General features: G+C 50.9%; 1 protein-coding gene across 4 annotated transcripts in view; it reads left to right on the forward strand.

The window, feature by feature from the left end:
- Window positions 1-3,852: 3,852 nt before the first annotated feature.
- SNPH (syntaphilin) overlaps window positions 3,853-26,023 on the forward strand; it is a 36,236-nt gene continuing 14,065 nt past the window's right edge. For 2 of the 4 annotated variants that reach the window (XM_044263318.1, XM_044263321.1), the window contains exon 1: window positions 4,264-4,293. The gene's annotated coding sequence lies outside the window, so the exon portion shown is untranslated. Of the gene's footprint in view, window positions 3,926-4,187; window positions 4,294-26,023 lie in introns of those variants that run through there. The other 2 variants (XM_044263322.1, XM_044263320.1) reach the window with 2 other exon arrangements.

The raw sequence follows: 26,023 nt of genomic DNA on the forward strand, positions 1-26,023 counted from the left end.
CTCTCCCACTCCCCCTGCTTGTGTTCCCTTTCTTGCTGTGTCTCTCTTTGTCAAATAAATAAAATCTTTTAAAAAAAACATATATTTTTTATATAAATATTGGTATGTTTGGACATCGATCTGCCTTTTAATATGTGTTTACTATTTGTTCTCCCCATTTTTTGTTTCTCTGTTCCCCCTTTCTTGCCTTATTTTAAAATATTTGAACATATTTTTAGAATTCCATTTAATTTACCTGTTTTTTTTAACTATATCTTTTGTTATAGGTATTTTTAAGGATCCCTGAGAATTACAATATATACACTTAACTTTTCACACCCTACTTAGAATCAGTATTTTACCACTTTAACTGGAGTGTAGAAACCTTACATCATAAAAGTTTCCTTTACACTTCCTCCTTTATATTGTAATTGTCTTATCTATATATATTGAAACCCCATCAGACTGTGTTATGATTTCTGCTTTCAACTGTCAAACTTACTTCAAAGAATTCAAGAAGAGAAAAATAGTTTCTTAAATTTACCCAGATATTTACCATTTTTATTGTTCTTTCCTTCCTTTTATTTCATGTTTCCTTATATCATCTCCCTTCTGTCTGAAGAATTTTCTTCAGCAGTTCCTTCAGAGCAGGTCTGCTGACAATGAATTCTTTTAGTTTTTCTTTATCTGAGAATATCTTTATATACCTTTATTCCTGAAGGATAATTTTGCTGCATATGGAATCCTGGTTGTCTGATTTTTTCTTTCAGTGATTTAAAAATTTTGTTCCATTTTTTCTTGCCATCTATGGTTTTGGTTGAGAAATCCAGTTATTCAAATCACTCTTCCTGTGTAATTAATACATACTTTTTCTCTGATTGCTTTCAAGATTTTTTTCTTAAGTTTTCACTAGTAACTGAAAATTATTATCATTTTTAAATTATTATTATTTGGTTCCTTTCTTTGGGGTTCATCAGAAAGCTGGAGTGTGGATATTTATTTACTCTTCTCTTTTGTTGGCTTCTTCCCACACTTGCACCTGCATCTGAAGCCAAATGATGGGAAGACATAAGGAGACCAAAAAAATCAGAGGCTCACCCTCTCTCAAGACCACAGTTACTCTGATTGGAGAAGTCTCTCCTTCTCTCAGAGTTTGAGACATGTGGGTCCCTGTTGTCCTAGCCACCACTGCAGGATCACCTGGGGGCTGGGTCATGAGACAATGGAGAAAAGTTTAAAGAAGGAAAATTATTTTCCCCCACTCACACTGAACAGAAGAGGGTCTCCTTTTCCTGAACTTCAGGTCAGAACAAGAGAGCTGCTTTGGTAGCTTTCTCTGTGTTGATTCTCCAAGTCCAGATTTGGGTTGCCTTGAGACTAGGCCAGGAGATTCCAGAGGAAACAAAAATGGTAAGTTTGCTAGTCACTAAGCCAGAAAATTCTGGCCTTCTTCCCCAATTTGCCTGCTAGTATTTTCTCTTCAGATTCCTCATGTAGCTGCTATTTGTTCAGGTTTTACTGCTGCATTCAGTTTATTCTGTTTATCCAGGGTAGGAACCAAAATTGCTTTTGAAATAAAGCAAATTTGAGTATCTCATAATTAGTATAAAACAAAACTACTAATTTTTTTTAAGATTTTATTTATTTATTTCAGAGAGAGAGCTTGAGTGTGCACTCATGAGTGGCAGGGAGGGACAGAGGGAGAAGCAGACTATCTGCAGGGGAGAGGGCGGCCAATCCCAGAAGCCTGAGATCATGAACTGAGCCAAAGGCAGCCACTTAACCAACTGAGCCACGCAGATACCCCCAAATTACTAACTACTTTAGAATAATTTGATTTATGCTTAAAATCCACATTTGTTGTGATTTACATTTTAACTAAATACTGGTTCTCTTCATCACATGCCTTATAATGCTGAGGAGAGAATTCTTTACTAGCTAACACCATCACAGATGGAAGTAATATGGGTGCAGGTGCTCTCTTGATTGGGGGAAGTTGTTTGTGGAGATTTCTGGGAAATGTAGTCTTCTAAATACCAAGCCAAATTAATTAATTAATTAAAACAAATCAAAAAACTCATGGGGACAGACAAAATTTATTTTAGTGAGGATCTTAGAAATTATCTCCTGATAAGAAAACAAATTGTATGGTTTCCTTTGGTTTTGCTTCAAGTGCAAAGAAGTCACACAATTTAAGTGGGCCTTATGGCAGATAGAACATATTATTAACTTGCTAATACAGCATTAGGTTGTTTTTGCTTTTGTTTTTTGACAGCAGACCTTATTTCACATGGCTTTTTCAACTATGATTTCCTATTCCTGCTACAATTGCCCTGCCATGTTATTCCACAAGGCATAATGTAATGATGGCCATCTGAAAGGAAAATTCAACTTAATAGACTAGAAGGAAGAATATAATCAACACCAAAAAAATAAGTTTCAGAATTATAGGCATTGTTACAGAGTGGTGGATTATCACAAATTCCAGCCACAGAAAAAGATTTAACTGAAAAATAACAGTAGATTTAAAGTAAAAATTTTCCCCCTGTACTTTATAAATACTGTTCTCGCCAGGCCAGTACTGCAGAATCATGATACAAAGAGGGCAAAATCACTTTACAAATTCTCCCTCAGCTTAGGTGGAGAGCAGAGGGTAACAGTTCGTCCCTGCCAAGAGTAGACAGACTTGACCTAAGAGTCTTAGGAGACAAGGATGGCATTTGGCCTAGTTTGTATGGAAGACTGCGCCTGGCACAAGGTGTGCTTGCTCTCTCATTCACTTAGTCGGTATTTACTGAGCGCCTGGTAAGTGTCAAGTACTACTCTAGGCACTGTGAGGATAGCAAGGGAAAGTACAAAGTTCCTTCCCTCATAGAACGTACATTCTAGTAAAGATGACAATGACAGACAAATAGTATTTATACAACATGTCAGCTGGAAATACAAAAAAACTAGGGCAAAAGGAGGAGGAAATTACTATGTTATGTAGGGTGGTCAGGGAAGGCCTCCCTGAGACAGTGACATTTGAGCCGAGACCTGGAAAAGCGAGGGATGGTTTTGCGGCAAGGAATGACTAACCAGAAAGGTGGTTCAGAAGAGCCCCTTTCTGCTGCTCCCCACTTCTTACACATGGAGCAGATAAGAAACAAGTTCAGAGAACTAGTTAACTTATCTAAGGTTGAATGGCTCGAAGTGGAAGGGCTAGGGAGAGAAGCCACTTTTCTGGGCTCTTTGGTCCCCTTATCTCCCCTGCATTAGCAGATGGAAGACAGGGAAAAGGTGTATAATGAACACTTAATTCAGGGTATGATGATCTCTCTGTGTTTTCAAAGATTAACCATCTCAATACTTCAAAGACAAACATTTTCATTTTCAGATATTTAAGATTCTTGCCTTCATTTTCCTTAGTAGTCCAAATGCTGTTCACATTTAATAAGTTACCCCGGTACTCAGAAGCGAAAAGTGTTCCTCACGGAATTCAGAGGACATTACTATTTAACATAAAACGTCAGTGTGCCAGGAAGTGAGATTGGTGTCATCGACCCATGTTTCAGATGAGAAAGCTGAGGCCCAGGGAGGTGAAGGGACTTGCCCAGGATCCCACCGCCTGTCCGTGGACAATGCGCTTTCCTCAGTGCCCCACTGCCCAGCTCTGAGCACAGGGTGGCGTGTAGGTGCGAGAGGACCCCACCCCATGCGTGCTCGCGCCCCGGCTCCCACGCCCTCTGGAGCAAGATGCCAACTATCTCTTTAAGAAGGAAAGTGAAGACGGGCCGCTTACGCAGCTGCCATCGAGCCGCCCACTGGCTGGTCCCTTCCATCCACCTCACCCTCCCTTTCCCTCCCTCCCGGCAGCCCCAGCCCTGGCGAGCCGCCTCCAGCAGGGGCTCCGGAGAGCAGGTCGGCGGCCTGGGCAGGGCAGCCGAAGCCATGGAAGCCTCCGCAGGTGATGACAGGGACCCCGGGGACCTCCGGGCCCACCGCCCAGCTGCGCCCACTGCAGCGGCAAGTGCCGAGAGCGGGTGGGGGGAGGGGAGGCGCGGGCCGCGCCGGGAAGCAGACGGGACCAAGCGCCCGGCAGGCAAGCAACCTGCCCCCAGGCTTCTTGGCTGCTGCGGCCCAGCTGGCAGCTACGGGGGGCTCGGCCGCCCGGTGTCCCCGCCCGCGTTCACCCGCCCCTGTCTGTGTGTTTTCCCTCGCCGCCGCAGGTTGCTGAGCAGGGCCAGACAGCCGCAGCCGCGACTGCAGAGGCGCTGCGCCAAGCGGGGCCGGAGCGGTGCGAGCCGGCGGGCTGCGGAACGCCAGCGAACTCAGGTGAGGAGGCCGAGGCCGCGCGGAGAGGGGACCCTGCGCTGCACCCGGCCGGCGGGCGGGGACCGCTGGGGACCGCCCGCTGCGGTAGAATCCCTCAGAGGGCACCGGCCGAGGAGGGGTTAACCGTGACTCATTCCTACCCTCCCTTCATTCCCCCCACCCCCAAACCGTGAAAATCACTAATTACTGGATGCTGATTGCTGCGGGAAAATGCCCAAGGTGGGCGATTAGGAGAGGTTTGGGGACCACCCTGTTCTCGCCGGCGTTTAGCAAATATTTAAGCCCCTTTCCCTTTTTGAGGTAGAGCAAGGGTACCTAGGGGTGGAAGAAGGATGGAAGAAGGGTGGAACCCCCCCTCCCAACCCAAGGTCAAGTGCCAGTGACTGCTTCTTTACCATATTCCCCCCTGCGAAGGGGCAGGGCTCTGCAGTAGATCTGGAAAACATACCCATGACCCCTACAGAGGGAGGTCTGAGGCCCAGTCTCCAGGAGATCCTGCAGGATAGGATGCTTTCTCCCTCCGCTCCTCAGCAGAACACCTACTAGCCTGGGAAGCCCCATGTTCCCTTCTTCAACCCTGCAGACTGGGGAGAGGCCTGGTCACAAGGCTGCCTGTTTCCTCTGCCCTCTCTGCCCATCTGGAGGTGTGGGATGGACTGGAGGAACTTCTCGGGAAAAGGTGGTCTCTGCAGGCACGGTGGTGTAAAGGAAGTGCCAGAGAGTGGGGTTTGAGTCCCTTAGGCTGCTAGTAGGCCCCCAGTAGCCATCTTAAAATCCTTTAGGCGTGGGTGTCTGTCTGTTCATCTGTTAAATGCAGGAGTTGGATTCAATGGTCTGTATAGTTATGACATGTCATTCAAGTAGCTCTTACATGTCAGGGGGACCCCTCGAAAGCAACCCAGAATTTAAGTCTGGGCTTATGAAATAATTGGGGTTTCCTCAGTTGGCCTTTTTCAACTCTGGACTTCTCTAGTGAAACATGACCTTGTGAGCCTCGTGAAACAGGAGGCACTAGGCAGTCCTAGAGTGGCATCCCTACTCCATTGCTGGGGTGACCTTCGTGGGGTTGCTTTCCATCCCCAAGCTTCAATTTCCTCATCTGTAAATCTGGGAAGAGGCAGGCATGCCTCAGAGGGCTGAGTGATGATTAAATGAGAAATGTCAGGAAGCACCTAAAACAGTGCCTGTGCCTGGCACATAGTAGGTGTTCAAGGGTCGCAGGACTTGAGAGACAGACTCGGGGAAGAGAAGAGGGGCGGCTGTTTTTAGCCTCTTCTCCCTGCCCCCCACCCCACAGATCTCTTCCACGGCCCTGCGGATGGCATCCCTGCCAGGGGATAATGAATGCTGGAGTATGTTGGGCTGAGGGCCTAGGAAGCATCCAGGAGATACAAACATTTCCACTGCAAGGGCCGTGACATCATTCTAGCAAATGATGGTCCCAAGGAGGCATATACAGCCCAGCACTGGGTTTGGGAAATCTTGGCATCCAAGAGCAAAGTCCCTAAGGGAAGAGAAGCATCAGAATCTTGTGTGCTGGCAGGGGTCAGGGACTGGGGCCTCCTGATCCCAGAGGGGGCCTGCTGCTGCTCCCTTGCCCTCCCTGGAATCTCTCACTAGAATCTCCCTGAGACTGGCAGTTGAGTGTTTGGTGTCTGTATTTCCTATTCTTTATCTTCCCTCCTGCTGTCCTTCCAGCCCAGAACTCACCCTTTCTTGCTCCAATGTATTCCACAGATAACACTCTGCCTCTTGACAGCATGATAGAGAAGCCTCCCTATAGGCTGGGGCAGGGCATATTGCTGCTGCATCATTTGGGCCAAATGAAGTTATGTCCCCACCTGCCCTAAATCCCCATTAGATTGTGAGTGCCTCCTGATGGAGACCCTGCTTTCTTCCTATCTATGTCTCCAACCTCTAGCCCCTGGCTAGGCACGAAGTAGGTGCTCAGTAAATGTTGAATGAGTTTGAGGAAGTAATGTCCCTAAGCCCACTAGGTTAGGGAGAAACTGTGGGAATAGGTTGACGGTTGTAGGAAAAGCACTCTTAAGCCCGGGGCACTGTGCAGTTTGCTGGTGGTCATTAATCACTAGTACTAATAGTGTCATTAGTGCTAATGCCAGTAGCCAGCGATTGGTTCATCTTCTCCTTGAGGCAGGCTGGAAGGGACTCAGTGAGGCTGGGAGAGGGGTGACGTTGGCAAACAGATGGTGCCTGCTGGTTTAAGAGAGTGTGAAGAGAAGAGGGTTGGGAAGAATGTGATTCTAGCCCGTCGCTGTGCTTGTGGGTATTGGGAGGAGGGCAGATGAAGAGAATCAAGTGGGCCAAAGTGCACATGCAGTAGAAAATCCAGAGACCCAGGCCCCAGGTCTCACTCCACCCCTGCCTCAGTGTGTGACCTTGGGCCAGTCAGGACCTCTGGGTCCTGATGACAAGTCCAGATGACAAGACTGGACGACTTGATCCTTAAAGCCCCTTCTGATCTGACGTTTTGTCATGTGCATTTTGTTAAATGAAAATGGGACAAGTATTATTGCTCTTAATATCATCTGTGGACTATCAGGCCATGACTTACCTTGGGTGGTCCTTGTCACACATTATACCTGTTTGGAAGTTGGAGAGCCCGAGGCTGAGAGAGACTTACTCGGCTGTGGCGGTACAGATAGGAAGGACAGCATGTTCCATGACACCAGTCTGTCTGACCAGGAAGCGCGTGCTTTTCCAAAGGTTTTGCTCCCCAACCCCATGCAGGCTTTGTTGTCATCACCGTGAATTGTGTGTGCTCTTGTGCACGTGCCTTGGGGTTTGGAGAAGGGAAATCAGTGAAGGGATCGTGACCGGAGATCAGATGCTTCCCCAAAGTGATGACTTCAGGGTATTTGCTGGGTTGAAGAGGGTGTATGTCAGGGTGGGAAGCCTTCCTTTCACCATGAGCCCTGCTTTGCTGGTGGGTGGTGTGTGCCCGTTCACTGCTGGGCCTGAATAATAGTCACGAGAGACGCACAATGTAAGTGCTCCCAATGGGTTGTGCTCTGTTTCATTTATTCCTATGACAATCCTGGTATGACTTTGACCCATTTCACCAGAGACAAAGCCAGGGTGGAGAGAGGAAGAGCCCCGCCCAGAGTCACACAGCTGATGAGCTGGGGGCACACCATACTGGGAGTCAGCGTGGTGGTCTCTAGTCTGGTCCCTCATGTTAACTTAGTAACTTTGTGTAAGCCGGTCTCCCTCTGAAAGCTGGCATTTCCATCCTGCAGATGGACAGAGACCTAACTGCCACCTTGTCTCAGAAAAGGTGGTAGTGGTGGGGGGGTGTTCCTTGTCTAGTTAAACACTGGTCAGCATTTGCTTATTATTTCTTAGCCAAACCCTGGGCTAAGTGCTTGGGATACAGGAAAGAGTAAGAGGTGACCCCTTGAGGGGTGCCTGGGTGGCTCAGTGGGTTAAAACCTCTGCCTTCAGTTCAGGTCATGATCCCAGGGTTCTGGGATCGAGCCCCACATCGGGCTCTCTGCTCGGCAGGGAGCCTGCTTCCCCCTCTCTCTCTGCCTGCCTCTCTGTCTACTTGTGATCTCTATCAAAAAATAAAAATAAAATCTAAAAAAAAAAAAAAAAAAAAGAGGTGACCCCTTGCTTCAAGAAACTGATAACTGAGCAGGAGACAAACATCTAAACATGCAGGTCTGATAAATCAACTAGGAGCCGTGATTAAGGTGTGTAATGGCAGGTCAGAGAGGGGTGAAGACCTTTCTTACTCCGAGGGCCAGAAAGGCTCGAAAGACATGGTACCTTTGTCACGTCCTTGTTTTCGGAGTTGAGTTTATGAATCAGCGTCATCCTCGTTATCCACCCAGCTTAGGACATTTCCAGACTGTTCTAAAGATTTGTTGGCTTTTGACTCGAGCAACACAAAAAGTGGCCATGGAGTCTGAGGGACCATTCAAGCTCACCCTGGCACAGCTCTAGTGGAATAATCCATTTGTCCCAGGAGTCCGAGAACCTTTCCTGTCTTTAGAGGCTTCTAGAGGCAAGGCTCTCTGAAATTCCTCTTGGCAAGCCTGTCTAATGCTAGATTGCTAAGCCAGTAGGTTCGGGGACTTCTTCATCTCTCTTCCCAGTGTGCACCTGTCTGGAGTACCTGACACCTGGAGAGGTGAAGGCATTTACCCAAAATTACGCAGCAAGGCTGGAATCTTTAACTCTGACCTAATTGGGATTGTATTCCTGAGCCATATGGGGTCTTTCTGCATCCAGGTCACCAGGGGCTGGAGGGCCATTTCTTCACTGGATGGACAGCTCATGCTGAGGGAAGGCTTGATGCCAGTGATACGGAGCTGGAGCAGAGGGCCTACAGAGAAGAGGAGGCCCGTGTCCCTCAGGCTGCTCTGCCCATCCAAATGGAGACATACTCATGCAGGATTTGTTTCATGTTCAGCAGTGTCCTCTGAACTGAGGTGCTGAGCCAACCAGAAGGGAGTGTCTGGGAAGCAGCCTGGGGAAGTGGAAAGAGCCAGCACCCAGGCATCAGGAGCCGTAGGTCCTCATCTCCTCTCTACTCTGCCCTCAACTCCCTGGATGACCTGGCCTTGGCTTTTCCACACCCACAAACCAACAGGCAGAGGCGGAGGTGTCTGAGGGTCCTTCAAGTGCTGACTGGCCAGCTCTTTCTTCTGTTCTATAAGCTCTTCAGGGGAGCAAGTGTGGGTAGGATACAGGTAACCGTAACTTGAGGAGGAATGAGAGAAATATAACAAGAGGCACGAGTAAAGACTCTGTGGGTTTGCTGGAGGGAGGGGGCTTGGGGAAGGCTCGCTTCAAAAGCCACCACTTCAAAGGCAGGATGAGGTGAAGATAGAGATGGTTTAGGATTGGTGGGTTGTTGAGGGTTTTTTGTAGTTGTTGTTTTTTTTAGGTTTTTTTTTGAACCAGGAGAAAGAGGAAAAGCATGCTGTCGTTCTGGCCTGGAAGGCTATACAGCAGAGCAGTGCTTCTCAGACTTAGATTTCAAAGATCAGTACATTTGGGAATCTGGCCTAGCTTTGCCAACTTTGTATTTTGCCAGATGGACATTCAAATGACACTTAAACAGATTTCTGTTTACTACCATTGCCGTACAGTGAGAGAAAGAGCATTTTAACACCTCTACCCCCAAAGCAAGAAGACTATATAATATATAATACCAGTTAGAAAAAAAAAAAGGTACTCCAAATTAGATGCATTTTGCTTCATTAAAAACTCTGCTGTCCACATTTTGCTCTGTGCATCACAGACGTGTTCTTGTGTTTGGCTCCGGAGTCACGCTGCTCTCTTTCCTCTTCTGTGAAATGGGGACATGAGGCTGTCTACCTCCTAAGGTCATCAGGAGGTCTAGATGCCAGAATAAAACATGGAGAGCAAGGAACCTCAAGTTCCATTGTCTTGACAGAGGCAGAACGGGGCTCCAGGCTGGTCGGGGACTGTCGCCCCCTGCCAAGCATTTGCTGGCAAGAGCTGGCCTCCTCCATCTCTCTCGCCATGCCAGTGTACTGGTCCTGTGTTCTGAGGATCCTCTGACTTACAAGAACAGGGATGTTTGTGACATCTTTTGTTTCTAAAATGTGGCCAACCAGGCAACATTTGTCTATTAAAATGTGTCTGCGGCCGGCCCTCCCTGGGCATCCTCCCATGTGAAGTTCTAGATACAAGCCCCTAGGGCTCCATAGTTGCTGAGCGAGAGTGAGGGCAGGGAAAGGCAATGAGGTTGGAACCGCAGACATGGGCCAGGATGCCTGGCGTCCACAAGGCTGAATGACTCTGGTACTTTGTGAGATCTCCTTCTTCTGGGCCCACAGCTTCCAAGGCTCTCCCTGTGCCCTTTCCAGGAGCACTGTCGAGATTGTGTCTCCCAGGACTGAGGCCTCCAGACACCTCATTGCCCCTCTTGAGGCTGGTGCTGGCCAGGCCTCCCTGCCACAGGGGCTCTGAAAGCTGGGTCGGCATCTTCCAAAGTGGGGGTTTGGCTGGCGGCTTGTGAGGCCTGGCACAGAAGCCACCCTTGAGAGACAGGCGTGAGGAGCTTGGTGCGGGAGATGGGGGGCAGGTCCCGTTCTTTGGAAGCCATGCTGGCCCTGCTGCCGAGGTCTGCTGCTGTCTGCTTGGATCGTGCTGAGGGCCGGCCCACGAGTGCCCTCTGCATGTACAGCCCGGCCACGTGGCCAGCACAGAGAGAAAGCTGGCCTTTGCTGGGGTGCAAAGCCTAGAGCAGAGAAGGACCTCAGATGGGGTGAAGGGAACCTGGCTAGTGTGTCTGAAGCATGCGGCTCAGGGTTGAGGCCAAATTCTGGGGCAGCCGCACCGTGGCTGGCAGAAGGAACTTCATCTTCGAAGCCCCAGGGCCCAGCTCGAGCCACACACACATGGGGTGGGCGGGAGTCCAGGAAAAGTCATGAGCAAATGATAAGTAACTGGGTGTCCTTTTTGGCCAGAATCCTGGGTTGAGAGACCCTTAGAGGCCAAATGGCAGTTTTGTACTCAGTGTTCTGTATGTGTGTGTGTGTGTGCACACGCGCGTGTTCCTGGCTTCCTGAGAAACACTACTCCTTGCTGGGGTTGCTTCTCCTTCTCTTTCCCCCACCCCTTCCCCTCTTTCTCCTTCTCCCAGTTTTATGGAAATGTAGTCAACAGGCAACAAGCTGCCTATATTTAAAATGTTCGGTTTGGTAAGTTTTGACACGGTGTGGATCATCACCACAGTTAAGATAATGAACAAACCCATCATCTCCGAAAGTTTCCTCTTGCCCCTTTGTGTAAGTCCTCCCTCTCGCACCTCCCCCATCCCCAGACAGCCACTGATGTGCTCTCTATTGCTGTCCATGACTGTGCACTTTCTAGAATTTTATATAAAATGGAATCCTACAGTGTGTGCTTTTTTGGTTGTTTTTTGGGGGGTCTGGCTTCTTTCACTCAGCATAATTATTTTGGGATTCATGTGATTTTCAATATATTCCTTTTTATTGCTGAGTAGTATTCCATTGTGTGGATGAAGAAAAAACACAGTTTATCCTTTCCGTTGCTGATGGATGGACAGTTGGGTCTCTTCCCAGTTTTTTCTATCACAAATGCAGCTGCTGTGTGCGAGTGTGTATGTCTTTGTGTAGATAATACTTTCCCGTCCTCTTGGGCAAAACCTCCCGAGGATCTCCAGAGCGGCCGTACCATTCTATAATCCCATCTTCAGACCCGCCGCCTTGACAGCCCTCAGTGTGGTCCGTCTTCTCCCTGTTAACCATTCCGATAGGTTTGCAGTGGGATCTCTTTATGGCTTTAATTGGCATTTTCCTAATGACACATGCTGTTAAACATCTTTATGTGCTTATTTGCCATCCATATAGCTTCTTTGAAATTTCAGTTCTAACATTTTGCCCACTTTTAATATTTAATCATTTGGTTGTTTGTCTTCTTCTTACTGAGCCGTGAGACGTCTTTATACATTCTGGATGCAAGTTCTTTGTCAAATATGTGTCTGTTGCCCTAGCAGGCCCAGTGGGAGTTACAGATTCAGTGTGCACATGTGGGTGAGAGAGAAAGAGACAGAGACAGAGAGAAAGGTTCTCAGGGAGACTGGCTTCCTGAGGGACTCCTGCCTCTGGATTCATGCCTTCTCTGCCGCATGCTGAATACAAAAGGACAGCTCCTAGAGTTCTTAAAGGTCACACATCATAACAGCTTCTGGGTCTCTGAGATCCCATGGGGTGGGGCATCAGAGTCCGCACAGACCTCTGATCTCAAGAGGAAGGGGTACCTTGTGCCTTTTGTTCCTTGACCCTAGTCAAGTCAGGGAACCTTCCTGAGCCACCCTCACCTGGTCTGTAAGATTGGCCCAGCTCATGAGTGACAGGCCTGGAGCTCTCTATCTAGCCGTCCAGCTCCAAGGACATGGAATATGTGTGGGTGTGATCTATGGCCACCAAGCAGCCTTTGGGAGGCAGAGGAGGGAGAGCTGTGTATCCACTAAGGAAGGTCTGCTGGCTCTGCCCTGGGCCGAGTCTAGGGCTGTGCTGGCTGGAGCAGCCCTGGGCAGCCTTTCCTGCTTTGCTCTGGGCTGGGCAGTGTCTGCTTGAAGGCCTCATCACCTCTTCTGCCAGGGCCTCCCACCACTAGCCATGAGCACGCCTGCTGCTTACACCAGATGCCTGTGTGTGTGTGTGTGTGTGTGTGTGTCTTTGTGTGCGCTCATGCACAGGCTTAGAAACCCTCAGAAGGTGGAAGACTGTGGTCCACAGGCGAGCCTGTGTGCAAACAGATTGCCTTCTGTGGTGTAAGAAGGGCTCTGCAGGGAGCGTGACCAAGGGACTCCCCAAGAGCAAGGGGGATGTCCAGCTTCTGTGAAGCTACACACAGGCCTCCCTGCTCGAGATGAGCCTGGAAGATGAGGAGGAAGAGGAGAGCTTGGAAGGGCATTCTGGGCAGAGGGCACTGCATCGGCAAAAGCACGAGTTCACAGGGTGGGCTCAGATGTGATGAGAAGCAGGCTGGCGAGGAAGGCAGTTGCCAACTTAGCACAGCCACTCCATCGGGTAGAAAGTGTTTTCTCTATTTTACAGATGGGGAGACTGAGGTACCAAGAGGTCAAGGGAGCTGTGCCCTGAGGCTCATGAGTCGTTCATTGGCAGCGCTGAGGGTCCCGGCTGCTGACACTGTGTCAGGCTGTGTCCTAGGAGAGGTGGCCCCTCTCTGGGCTGCTTTCCCAGTACACGGTGAGCTCATGGGGTTCTCAGGGCTCCTGGATCATTCTGTTAGGCTGCCTGACTTCTGTCAGCAGGTGTCTGCTAGGCCTTGAATCGGAACCCACCATGTCCCCGGCTCCTAGGGAGATCCAAGCCGCCGGAAGTATGAGGCCCACTCCTCTTGGGGCCTTTGTGGGCTAAGAGACCTGTGGTCATGTTCGCGAGCCCAGGCTGGGTGCTGCGGCTCCCTGGTATTGCCGAGGCTGCTCTGCGGGCTTTTGTGGGTCAGTTGTGCAGTCGCCACCCCGGACCCACACTAGGGTCCTGTGACCAAGAGGGAGAGTGAACACTGGGCAGGTGGTGAGTGGTGTCTGCCCGCCTACCCCGCCAAACCTACCCAGACACCTGGGCTCCAGCACGTTTCTCCCCGTGCCCTCATTCCCCACTGTCCCTCTCTTCTGGGCCCTCAGGAGCCTTCTTCCTCAGTTTCTCTGGAAGTCATCTTTGCTGCTCTCATTCCCTCTCCTCTGCTCCCCTTTAGGGTCTCCTGGTGCGCCTCCCCATCCCTCTCCAGCCCGTCCCCAGCACAGCTGGGACAGCATCAGCTTCTATAAGATGAACCCAACCTTGTCATTCCTCTGCTCAGAACTCCTAGGCTCCAAAGGCCCTCCGCCTGTGCCCAGCCTCCCCTCCACTCCCCTGTGCCGCTGCCCCTGAGCTGTCCTCCTTCTCTGTCTCCTGCTGGCCCCACCCCTGCCCCCCTCACCGGCATCTGGAATGCAGCTCTGCACCCATCCTTCAGAGCCCCGCTCACTGCTCACAGGTCCCTCTCCTGAGTTCTGCAAAGGGACTCGCCCCCTCCCTCCTGTAATAGCCCCTCACTGGCAGGAACTGTGAAGTGGGAGTCCCGGGCCATTAGGGAGCACTCAGCACACAGCAGAGGCTGGGTGAACGCGGACTGAAGCCACCTGACACAGCTGCCACACGGGCAAGAAGCGCTGTTGTCAGCAGGGAGGAGAGGCTCTGGGGGACTGATGTCAGTCCTGCTTGGAGCCAGGCCGCTCCTGAACTCGTGGCCTCCTGAAGTTTCCCCCTTGCCCCATGTGGGTGAAGATACTAGGGCCAAAGCTGAAGAAACACCGAAAGATCATCCCAGATAATTCCTGTTTGAGCTTGAACTTCCTGCCTTTTAAGAGGCAGAGCTGAGCGCCAGTGGTTTCGTCAAGTAGAAAACACAGCTGATGTGCATGTGCGACGGGGGAGAGAATCATCTGGTCACTCAGGCCTTTCGGAAAGCAGTTTGGCAGCATACTTGGTGAGGCTATAAACCCACCCCCGGGGATCTATCCTGAGGAAGTAGGTCTGCATACAGGAAAACAATTATGCACAAAGGTCTGTATGGTAGCGTTGGGTTTTTTTGGCTAGTGACAAAGTCTAAACAGTCAACAAGGGAGGACATTAACTTAGCCACGATGGGCCCATGAAATGGAGAACTGCGCAGCCCATAAAATACCTTATATAGGGGTGCCTGGCTGGCTCAGTCGGTGGAATGTGTGGCTCTTGATCTCAGGGTTGTAAGTTCGAGCCCCACGTTGGGTATGGAGGTTACTTTAAAAAAATCTTTAGGAAAAATATTTTTTATAAAGAACATGCCATGACATAGGCAATTCTTAAACCATGTTAAATTTTTAAAAGCTATAAAGGTGCATATATACCATGCTTATAACGACGTAAAAATAATTCCCCACCTCCCCTCAGAACCATGTTTTTCTGTGCTTAGAAAAAAAAACTGGAGGAAACGGCAATGAAATTAAACAGTAGTTTATCTTTGAGTGGCAAAACTGGAAGGTTTGTTTTTTTTTAAATTGTGCTACTTTTATAACTATAATAAATACCTTCACAAATATAACTATATTTAACCTTTTAAAATTATCCAACGGGAGCTAAGGGAGTCCCTTTTAATTCCATGAACTTCTTGGAATGAATCATTCACTTGTCTCCAGGTCCTTGGTTTATGAAATAAGAGAAAGAAACTAGTGTTCACTGGGCCGTTACCTAATTAATTCTGCCAACGGATATCCCATTTTTCAGATGAGGAAGGTAAAGCTCACAGTGGATTCTCTGCTAAGAACTAGATTTTGCCCCAGGACTAAGCCCCTGCTGGGTATGCCAGCACCCCCTACCCTTATGATTCTGAAGATCTTTGCCTTCGAGGTGGGGGCGGGGAAGTTGGGGATGGGACAGGACAGGTGAGAGGGACACCTGAGAGCACTGTGTCAACAAAGCCTGTGCAGGAGTTTATTTTACAGGGTGGGGAAGGTCAGCTCGCCAGCAGGTGGGGAGAAGCGCCTTCTCCTGACAGCAGCCTCTAGCTGAACGAAATCTCCCCCTCAGTCCACGTCCCCTTTCTGTGGGTTCCCAGCCTCCTTGTGCCTCTCAGCGCCCGGGATGCAAAGCTTCAGGTCTAGGGTTCGAGTCCTGGCTCCACCACTGATTGACCTGGGGCCTTGGACAAACCACCCACCCCCCACTTACCTATAAAGAGAGATTGGACTAGACCAGAGGTTCCAAAGTCCAATGCCAGGCAGCTAGCACAAGCAAAACAGCCCAGGTGTGAGAGCAAGAGCACCGATAAGAACACTAGCCAAAAGGAACCGCCTCCCAGCCTCAGTGGGTCGGAGCCATGCAGGAATGCAGACAAGAGAGACAAGCCAGAAATCTGGATTTTTTTAAAAATATAAAATGTCTCAATTTATTAATGTCAACTCAGATGAAAACGCATACATATGCAGGCCAAGGGAAAGCGGTCCACAGGCATGATGATATGGCCTGTGGGCTACCCGTCTCCGGCACCTTCTGGCTTTGGCTGTCTGGTTCCTGGACTCCTAGTCTACCAATGGAAAGGGGGCTAGGCAGAAGGAGGCCCACCCCTGTCAGAGGAGGAAGGCCAGTCTGCTAGGAAGAGGTGGACCTAAGGGGCTCTCCTGGGCCCTAGGCTGATACATGGGCTTTAAAAGGCTCGGCCCTGCTGCCTGCCAGAAACTGCCCCTGCTGTGGTTTGTGGGCTGGGTACAGAACTTGGCAGTTGTCCTATACAGCCTGGCTTCATCATCGTGACCATGATGAACCTCACACGCCCACAAGGAAGTTGGCCCTGTACGTGACCATCATGCCCTTGGAGGGGACCTGGCAGGGGCTAACGGGAATGTTGGGTACCTGGAGCCGAGCACACTCGGAGTGGGAGTACGTGTGCACACTGTGTGTACACACAGCTGGGCCCGGATGTGCCGACCTGTGTCTTGGAGAGCTGGGCTTAGTGTAGTCCATCCTTGTTCTTTGCTCTGGTATGTTCTGCGAAGCCGCTGCAGACCTGGAGCTAGTGACCACGGAATCCCCACTGCAGAGGAAGAACACAGGGCTGGGTTCTGGCGAGCCTCTGCTCACACTGTTTCCGTCGACAGATCCATACGTTGCCTTGTTTTAGGATGTTTCTGTCTAAAGACAACTCTTTAATATAAACTGTTGATGTCATCCACATGGAACTCATATGGACAGCTCGGTAATTCCTACTGAATGATGTCACCTGACACACGGATTTTCGCTGGAAGGCACATCATAGCTTCTCGTATGTGGAAACGCTAGCCCCTGAGCTATGCTGCGGGTCGTTTTATGCGGCAAAATCACCAACAAAAAGCACAAAAATGTAAAAAAAAAAAAAAAAGTGGCACCAATTAAGGCTGTAGAAAGGACCTGTTTGCAGTATAAGAAGTGAAGCAAGTTCACTCCCATCCCATCTGGGAACATGCAAATCAGGAGCTCACATTCTTCACCCGATGTGTGCGTCCCCCAGAACCTCAGTTATTGGTCTGGGGGATACAGATAATTTTTACCGAGTAGGTGAATTCGCAAATACAGAATCCGCAGATAATGAGGCTCCCTTAGATTCGTGTACCCTTCATCCTTCTCTGGGGGCTGCTACCAGGATTAGGAGTTGGTGACACAACTAATTGGGCTTTCTGGTGCGGAGGTGTAATTTGGAGGGGGAGCTGCACTGGTCCTGGGCACCCCCCTCCCAGCACTGCCACCTCATACCTATCAGTGGGTCCCCTGAGTCTGAACTTCCTTGGTGGTAAAATGGAGAGGACACTCCCTAAGCTGTAGGGGGATGTAAGTGTGAATTGCGAGCATAAATGTGGAGCCCCCTGGACTCCCCGGAGGGCCTGACTGGGTGCTGAGTGACGGCTTTCATCCTTTCCCCTCAGGTGTGGTTATTAAGGGTTTTGTCCTCCAGTCCCTGCTACATCCTGACGATGCAGGTAACTTTTGGCTCATGGTCGAGCAGGAAAGACAAGCCCCCTTTGTACACCATATGTACAAAGAACTATAATAATATAATATAATAATATTAACCCGGGGCCATGGAGCTTCCCCCACACCCCGTTTTGATTTGCTAAGAAGCCTGCACATACTTGGATGATGACATCAGCCTACTTATTCAGCAAATATTTATTGAGGGCCTCCGATGTGCCAGGCACTGATCTAGGTGCTGAGAATTATATAAAGAACAAAATGCATAGACTTCCTTACCTTCCTGGAGCTTATATTCTGGGAATAAAGTAACAAAGAACTATCTGTTGCTAAGAACTCTAGAGAAAATGCATGAGCAGAAAGAAGGAGTGCTGGGGAGGAAGGATTGTATTTTATTCGAACAAAGTGGTCGAGGCAGGTTCACTGAGAAGGTGGCCTTGGAGTAAAGACCCGCAGGGGGAGAGAGAATACACAGGCAGAGATTGGGAAGAAACTTCCGGGCAGAGAGAACAGCTTGTGCAAAGGCCCTGAGAAGGAGTGTGGCTGGGGCAGCGTGCGTGAGGGGAGCAGGAGGTGAAGGTCAGAGGGAGGAGGGGGAGGACTGCAGGGCTCAGCATGAGCCAGAGTGAGGACTTCGGCTTCCATTCCAACATGGGCCACTGGGAAAGGTTTTGGGCAGGCGAGCGGCAGGACCAGAGTCATACTACAAAAGGCCCTCTGGTACTGATGGGTGCATCCCCCGGAGGGAGCTGCTGGCTTGGGCCAGAGAGGGAGCGGGGAGGCCTCACATCCAGAGCAGGAGTTCGTATTTTGGACATGTTCATTATTAAGACCGTCCATTAGATCAAAGCGGCGATGTCCTGAAATTCTGCAGTTTGGTAGACAAGGATTGGTTTGTGACTTTTTTTTTCTTTATGCACTGGACTAAGTGTCTACAAATGATTCTGTGGTCAGGGACCCCTGAGATACTAGCTATTATATTCTTTCAGATTAGATTCTGGACTGGGGTGAAGATGTGATGCGTCTGAATAACACCAGAATTAAGACTAGATTGAGGCTGGTAAATAATGACTCCTGTTTGTGGAATGCTGTGTACGCTGGACTCCTGCTAGCCAGGTCACGGCCCTCTCGCTGACCATGCGCAACAACTGGAAGTAGCCCCATTTTACTAAAGAAACTGAGGCTCAGAGAAATCAAGTCCTACTGTCCCAGAGATGGTGATGGAGTTTGGAATTCAAATCCAGCTATATTGGAGGCCAAAGTCATGGTTCCTGCCTTTTAGACTAAGCCTCTTAACCTTTAACCATTCAAAGGACTTTCAAAGTCGAACAGATGGTCACAGCATCTCCCTTTTAAGGCACATTTTTTTTTTAAGATTTTATTTCTTTGATAGAGAGAAACACAGCAAGAGAGGGAACACAAGCAGGGGAAGTGGGAGAAGGAGAAGCAGGCTTCCTGCCGAGCGGGGAGCCCGATGCAGGGCTCGAACTGAGGACCCTGGGATCATGACCTGCGCCAAAGGCAGAGGTTTTACCCACTGAGCCACCCAGGTGCCCCCCCTTTTAAGGCATTTTTTTTTTTTTAAGATTTTATTTATTTATTTGACAGAGCAAGATCACAAGCAGGCAGAGAGGCAGGCAGAGAGAGAGGAGGAAGCAGGCTCCCTGCTGAGCAGAGAGCCCGATGTGGGCCTCGATCCCAGGACCCTGAGATCATGACCTGAGCCGAAGGCAGCGGCTTAACCCACTGAGCCACCCAGGCGCCCCCCTTTTAAGGCATTTTTAACTGCTTGTTTTCAGTAAATGAAGGGGTGGGGCAGCTCCTCCAGAGAGGGAAGACTCGTTGAGAGAAGTGTTTATAATTACCCACCCTCCGTTAGCAAGTGTGAGCCATACCCGGCCCCGCCCAAAGGCCCCCCACCTTAGCGACCGTGAAAAAATTGGGCCTGACATGAGCAATGCCCACTGGAAATCAGCCAGACAGGGATCATCTGCTGAGGATGGCAGGGAAGCCAGCCGCTGGGAAGGAAAGGGGGCCTGGGAGGAGAGAGGAAGCATGCTAACATGGCGGGGTGTGGCTCCTGGGCTCAAACCGGACCGGCTGGGTCAGACTAGTGTCCCCCTCCTTGGGCCAATAGGACTAGTGTCCCCCTGCGCAGCCCCCAGGAGCTTCAAGGAGATGGATGAGACTTGGCTCCCAGCAGGAGCGGCACGCCCAGGATGGCTGGTGGGACGGGAATCAGCTGGCCCACCTTGGTCTCGTGTCCCCTCTCCCACAGGTCCCACTGTGGCCTTTGACAAATCTGTGGTTTTCTGCTTAGGAAAGAGTGGCAGTTGGACTAAATTGTGAAGCAATGCTGGGGAGAGTGAGAGAGGGAGGGAGGGAGAGCCAGAGACAGCTGGGGTTGATGTGGTTCCCAGGAAGATGGGCGCCGTCTGATCTCAGAGCGGGAGGGGCTCTCCGTGGAAGGGGGCTGTGATCCCAAGCAGAGGGGATGACAGGCCCACATCCCTTCAGTCCTTGTGTCCCATATGTGTTTATGTGTCCTTCAGCCTCCCATCAGCGGAGCACCGGCACACACAGGGTGCCCCGGGTAGGCTCTGAGGGCTGGTCCCTCCTTGAACTTGCAGGTTTCCCAATGGGCAGTCCTTCCCCACTGCAAATCCCATGCAGAAGTGTCTCTTGTAGTATTCATTTCAAGATCTTTATGTCTCCTGAAGAACTGGTCTGCTTCTTGCTCTTCTTTAACCACGAGAACGAGAAGACTGGGCATAATTTCTTGTTTTGCATTGGTGGCCAGGAAGCTCAGAGCTGCTTCTGAACCTTGTCCACAGTGCATTGTCATCAGGCTGTGGCACTCCCTTCTGCCCTCTCTGATTTTGGTGTTTGTGAGCTGCCCTGAACTGAGTGGGATGTACATGGTCTTACCTCTAGGCCTCCCTTCCATGACTTCTTTACCCAGAAAGCTACCCTTCGTTCTTATTTTCTAGAACTTCTGCCTGGATTCAAATGAGGGCAAGGGCTGGGGGTTCTCTGGCTGCACAATGATAAGTCATGACAAAGTCTACCCAGGATCCCTCCCGTTCTGGACTTCTGAGAGCACGTTCACCCTGTTGGTACTTGGGGGAAAATGTGGGAGTGGGGAGGGGGCCAGGCGAAGACCTGGGCCAGCAGGACAGTCCCTAGACATGGAGGCCCCGCCATCTTCCCCTTCCTCTGGCGCTTTAGAGCTGGAAGTTCGGGAGGTGGGGGTGGGGAGAGGAGCCAGGCTCAGGCTTGACAGCTCTATCAGCCAGGAAGCCCAGGAGAGCATATGCTAAAGCCAAGGTCACTGAGGGCCTCCATCTGCCAGAGTCACTTGCCAAGTGGCCACTGAGTTAGGCCAGCACCAGAGCCCCTCTGCTCCCCTACCTCCCCGCCATGCGTGTCTGCAGACAGGCAGCCCTTGAGCAGCTGGGGGGTCGGGGGCAGAAACTGGTGTGCCCCTGCTGCCCCCTGCCCATATGGGAGCCCACCCCAGGGTGGCTGGCCTGGGAGAGGGCGCCAGGAATTCCAGAGTTGCTCCCGAGGTGGTGGTAGAACAAAGACTGTCTGAGGAAGGGAAAAGAGAGATCTCCCTTTGGGAGGCTGTGGTAGGAAAAGCCAGAAAAGCTCCATCCTCCCATGGCCTAGGATGTCCCCAGCCCTCCATCTGTCTGTCCATCCACTCCCTGGGCTGGGTCCTAGACAGAAGGGTGGGGTCAGAAGGGTGACTCCCACCAAATGCACCATGGCTGAGATTCAAGGTCACCAAGAGGGACCAGACAAGGTGGCCGGAAGGAGCTGAGGCCCCCTCAGTGGAGGAGGGCTCACTCAGCAGCCCGGCAAAGGGGCAAGATGTCAGGGCTGCTGGGAGGGGAGAAAGGCCGTCTTCAAGTGAGGGCTTCTCCTTTACCCACAGTCAGGGTTCTGGGGGGTGCGGGGAGAGACACTGGCTATGGGGAGAGGCACATGAGAAATTTCTTTTTTGATGCTGTTCCTTCCTCTGCTTACCTCCTGTTCTGGTGGTGTCCAAGCTTGCAGAAGCATCTCGCACCCCTCTCCTCCACAGGGTCTCAGAGTCTTCTGGGAAAGCAGATTTCTCCTCTCCTGTGCAGCATAATTATATGTGTCCCAGTTGCGTTGTATTATGAGACCTTCTGATGCAGTAGAAATGCAGGCGCTGATGACCTATAAATCCAAGGTGTGACCTTGGGCAGTCTTGCTACCTCTGCGGCTTCGGGTTTCCCACACGTCAGACAGACCGGTGTCCACCCGGCCTCCCTGCACGGGGGACGAGCAGAAATCAGATGGGCTGGTGGCGGCACAAAACTTCCAAAGGGGCGGACTCTGTCTCCTGTCTCCTCCGGGCTGACCCAGCGTCAGGAGCTCCAGGAAAGGGCCCAGGGCCAGCCGACTGATGTCAGGCAAAGGGCCGTGGGCTGATTCTAGTTCCTACCCCATGGCACCTGGCTGAGCCACCGTACGCGAGTTCCCCTTTTTTTGGACCAGGCCTGTCTGTTCATTTAACATATATACACACATAATGTAGGTTTAAAAAATGTGTTTTTTTATTGTGATAAAAATTCATACACCATAAAATCCACCCTTTTAAAATGTACTGTTCAGACAATGAAATATTACTCAGACATCAAAAAAGAGAAATCTTGCCATTTGCAATGACCTGGATGGAACTAGAGGATATTATGCAAAGTGAAGTAAGTCAATCAGAGAAAGACGATGATCGTATGATCTCACTCATATGTGGAATTGAAGAAACCAAACAGAGGATCATAGGGGAAGGGAGGGAAAAGTAAAATAACACAATAGCAGAGAAGGAGACAAACCATAAGAGACTCTTAACTCTAGGGAGCAAACCGGGGGTTGCTGGAGGGGAGATCGGTAGGGGAATGGGGTAACTGGGTGACGGGCATCAAGGCGGGCAGGTGACATAATGAGCTCGGGGTATTAAAAGCAACTGATGAATCACTAGATTCTATCTCTGAAACTAATACACTATATGTTAATTGAATATAAATTAATTTGAAAAGGAATGCCTCCAAAAAATGTACCATTCAGGGAGGTTTCAGATATTCACAGAGTTGTGATCCGTCACTACGATCTAGTTCCAGGACATTTTCATCTTCCCCAAAAGAGCCTCCCGCTATCCGTCAGGCCCTCTTCCTCCTTCTCCCAGCCCTTGGCAACCACTGATCCACTTCGGGTCTCCGTGGATTTGCCTGCTAGGGACATTTCATATCCATGGTTTCAGACAATGTGTGGCCTGTTGTGTCCGGCTTGTTTCATTTGGCGTATTTCACAGCTTACCCATGTTGTGGCAGGTGTCTGTCCTGCCATTCGCCGTATGTACCATGTTCAGTTCATCCAGTCACTGGACACTGGTGGACTCCTGCGTTGGTTTCCTCCTTTCGGTCACTGTGAATAGTGCTGATATTCCTAAACCAGTTGGTGTGTGAGTTCCTGTTTTCTGTTCTTCGGGGCATCTACCTACCAGGGAAATTGTTAGGTTCTGTGGTAACTCTACAGTTAATGTTTTGGGGAAATGCCACCCCCCCCCACCAATTTTCCCACGGCTGCCCTGCATTCCCACCAGCAGGGCGCAAGAGCTCTAGCTTCTCCCCTCCTGCCCCCATGCTGGTTATAGTCCTTCTTTTTGGTGATAGCATCCATCCTTCTAGACGTGAACTGGATCCCTGTGGAAAATACACTAAGTATGTAGATTTTAAACTGTGAAACATTGTTAGCTAGAGCAGCAGTCTGACTGCAGACCTTGCATGTGTAGAGCAGATGCTGGGAGTGCGGGAATTGCTGCAGGTGAAGGAGGGAAGGAGGCCTGAGCCCACCCCACACACCCCAGAGGCAAATTCTCCCGACGGTTTGCAAACCACGGGGCTTGATGCATGCCAAGGTCTGTAATCCAAGTCTAATCCCTGAAGGCCACTGTGGAGTGGCCATCGCAGCCCTCAGCGCTGTCCCTCTGGCCTCGGGTAGTGGCCAGGCCATGGGTCTGTCTGTCCAGCTGCCGCGCTGGGGTGGCCACAGTGAGAAGGAGCCCAGAGGCTCCCATCTCCAGGTCCAGTGCCAAGAGCAGCTGGCGCAGGGCACAGACAGCAAGATGGGGAAATGCCACCACTGCCCACTTCCCAAGTTCAGGGAGAAAGGTCCTCAGTTTCTCTGAGGGTGTGGACAACCACAGGGGCTGGTGAGGTCACGAAGCCACTGGAAGGCTTACTGGGCTCCTCGGCCGTGGAGAGCCTTGGTATACACTAATCCTCCGAGACACAGAGCATGGCTGCTGGCACAGACCCGGGCCAGACTTCCACCTCCTGCTTCTCCTGGCTTTGGCATTCGAGGAGCACCAGGCGCTCTGCTGTTTGACGGGAGGAATGTTCCGCCTTCTCGTGTTGTCTTGGCAGAGAGAGGACCCCTCCCAAGTTCTGTTCTGTTGATCGCAAGGCTCTGCTTTCCGCAGCTGTCAGAGGCTTGAGTCATGAGACACAGGCTGTTCTGTTCCCTTGGATTTCAGGATAGCTTTCTTCTTCTATTGATGGCCGAGTCTTTGCAAAAAAAAAAAATCATTTCTAGTATGTACAGGGACTTTCAATTAGCTAGAATATGAGATTAATGCAAGTACCTGGTTTCTCGCCCATGACATTGAGTAAAAGGCCAGTGTCTCTTTGAAGAGTACAGCTTTCTCAGGTTGCAGGGGTGGAAGCTGAAACCCAGGAGCCCTGGTAATGGAAAGAGAAAAAAGCATTCATTGAAAGTCCATCATTTCCTTAACAGCCCAGAATCAGAGAAGGCTGGACCCAGAAGTGTCCTAGAGACCATCTAATCCAACTCTTGGCCTCCCAGATGTGCCTGCTTAAACCACTGTGTTACTAAGAGTTGTGTATTGATTGTGTTTGTTTTTATGAACTCCCCAGAGGGTGCTGTTCCCTGAGATTCCCCCCAGGGCATGCATGCTGATTGGTCGTGACCGTGAGTGAGGGCAGAAGTCCAGGGGAGAGGACAGCGAAGCACAGCCTTGCAGAAGGCGCATGATGTGTGCATGAGGACAGGGCAGGGAACAGGCTGCAGGCTGGACTGACAGCCCGGGCAGAGCTGCAGGAGAGACTGACGGACACTTCCCAGAGGGCCGCTGAGAACACGGGGCAGGGGTATAGAGAAGCGGGCCTTGAATGCCAGAATCAAGAGTAGTGCCCAATTTTTACATAATCGGGGCCCCTGAGGCACCTCGAGGTTCCATGGCCTCATCTCTGTTGCTTCTGCTGCCGCCCTGACCATGGCTCTTCTCACTTCTTACCTGGGAGGGCTTGATAACCCACCTGGTCTCCCCGCCTATGTTCTGCCCAGCCACATTCCATAAAGGCCCCCACCTCAGGGACTTTCTAAACTTCAAGTCCGATCACGTCCCTCCCCCTTCCAAGGCCCTTCCTTGGCTTCCTGATGCCCACGATCCTGGCTTAGGTGGCTCTGTGTGGCCTGGCACTGCCTTATCCTGCAGCCCCACCCCCACTGTGCCTCTGACCTCACCAGGCGCCCTGGTTTCTTCGGCTGCCATGCCATTGAACAACTCACTGCCTCTGCCCGGCCTTCTCCTTCCCTTCCATTTGCTTCTCTGACTGACAAACTCATATTCATCCCTCAAGACCCAGTGTAAATTTCTTTTTGGAGACGCTTTCTCTGACCCTTGAGAGGCCATGTAATGCCTTGACTGTGTTTCTGTTTTGAAGCTGACATTGTGATGCAACGATCAACTTCCAAGATACGGGCGAGTCCCACTTTTGAGTGTGTACGGTGCTGGGCCAAGCCCCAGCTACAGTAGGCCACGAGGTGCCTTCTGTCACAGATGAGGAAGCTGAGATGCAGAGAAGGGGTATGACTTGCCCAAGGCAGGCACCTAGGGGACGGAGCTGGGATTTGAGCCCAGATCTGTTTGGCTCTATTTCTGCATCCTTTTGTCTCCTGTTCCCTGGATCCCGCTGTATCCCTTGGACCCCCACTGTAGGCCTTTGGGGACCTGCTGAGTGGGTGTTGTCATGGTGCAGGCAGGATGGGGAAGTGGAGGAGGTTGGAGGGAAGGCCTGCCTTTACTCTGGCATTGAAATGATGAAAGAGACTCTCAACCCAGCCCCCGCAGTGAGGGGTTCCCTCGTACCTTCCCTTCCGAGCAGCCGGCTCTGGCTGCCTGGGCACAGGGCTGGGGGACTCTGGGAGCAGGCAGGTGGCACGGGCGACACACGCACCATGGCAACCTGCCTCCTCTCTGGGGCCCGGAAGGGGAGGAGGGAGGACTGGAGAGAGCACACCAACTTCTGAGTAGGATCCTGGAGAGGTGGCTCCCTTTGGGCCTGGGTGGCTTCTGCCCTCCCACAAGGGAGCCCGCCTACAAGGTCCCATCCCAGCAGGGGAAATGCCACTTCCGCCTCTGTCCCAGAGGAATGGCCGGCTCTGGGCTCCCCGGAGACCACTGGGTCCATCCAGGTACAAACGCTGTCCCCTTCCCAGCACCCCTGGCCAGGGAGGAAAGAAGAGGGAGCGCAAGAGGAGGGAGGTGAGGTAGGAGCAGGGACAGCTGAGACAAAGCCCTCATTGTACTGAGGCCAACTCGCTCCAAGGCAAACCAGGCATGTGGCCTGCCTCCCTGGACAGAGGCCTGGGCCTCCACCTGG

The sequence above is a fragment of the Neovison vison genome, chromosome 8 (assembly GCF_020171115.1).
Source record: "Neovison vison isolate M4711 chromosome 8, ASM_NN_V1, whole genome shotgun sequence".
Taxonomy (NCBI): domain Eukaryota; kingdom Metazoa; phylum Chordata; class Mammalia; order Carnivora; family Mustelidae; genus Neogale; species Neogale vison.